This window comes from Cystoisospora suis, assembly GCF_002600585.1.
Source record: "Cystoisospora suis strain Wien I chromosome Unknown contig_1751, whole genome shotgun sequence".
NCBI classification, from domain to species: domain Eukaryota; phylum Apicomplexa; class Conoidasida; order Eucoccidiorida; family Sarcocystidae; genus Cystoisospora; species Cystoisospora suis.
In genome coordinates, this window is record NW_027154551.1 from 26679 (window position 1) to 27391 (window position 713).

The window sequence follows — 713 nt, forward strand, 5'->3', positions numbered from 1 at the left end:
ACATACATACATACACATGTATAGCTACATAATTGTGTATACATATATAGACGCACGTACGTCTCTGTTGTTGGACACCTACATACGTCAAGAGAGCGCTCTGACAAGAGAAGAGACATGGCTCTCCTAGTGCGTGACTTTACATCTCAAGGCCCATCAAAGCGAAACTCCATGAAGTTCTCTTCCCCAAGTATATGTATATAGCCTTCTTGTACACCGCCCTACAGAGGTATCTTTGCTATCAACATACATACCTGACCTCTACCGTGTCTGGACTCGAAAGACACTCCACCGTGAAGCTTGACCAATCTATTGGGAACACGATCTGAAAGAAGATGAAGGCTTATCATTACCTGTCCCTCACTCTCTACAAGCACACTATAAAGATGATACGCATGCTTGTCAGCCATCATCTCTGTACACACTACAGGATAGGACATTAAGACCGAGGGGTCCTAACCCGCTAGACAAATGAGCCGGTAGAAGTACGGAGCAGGTGAGCTTCTACGTCCCCCATCGAGAGACGTGTATTCCTGGTTGCCTTTCGAAGTGTCTCTCCATCATTCTTTGGCCTTGAGCACGCTAGGGGAAGAAGAGAATCGATGATCGCCTCGAAGAAAAAGTGAACAGTGTTGTCACGTAGAGTGGCTCACATACAGCCCTGTGTTTGCGTACATTGCAGGGTAGCAGTCTATCTCTTTCTCTTCTTGTGA

The 713-nt window shown here is 46.1% G+C and overlaps 1 protein-coding gene across 1 annotated transcript in view; it reads right to left on the reverse strand.

Annotated features, from left to right (window-relative positions):
* Positions 1 to 713, reverse strand: part of CSUI_003889 (ck2 beta subunit) — a 7903-nt gene that overhangs the window by 4248 nt on the left and 2942 nt on the right. The window lies entirely within an intron of this gene.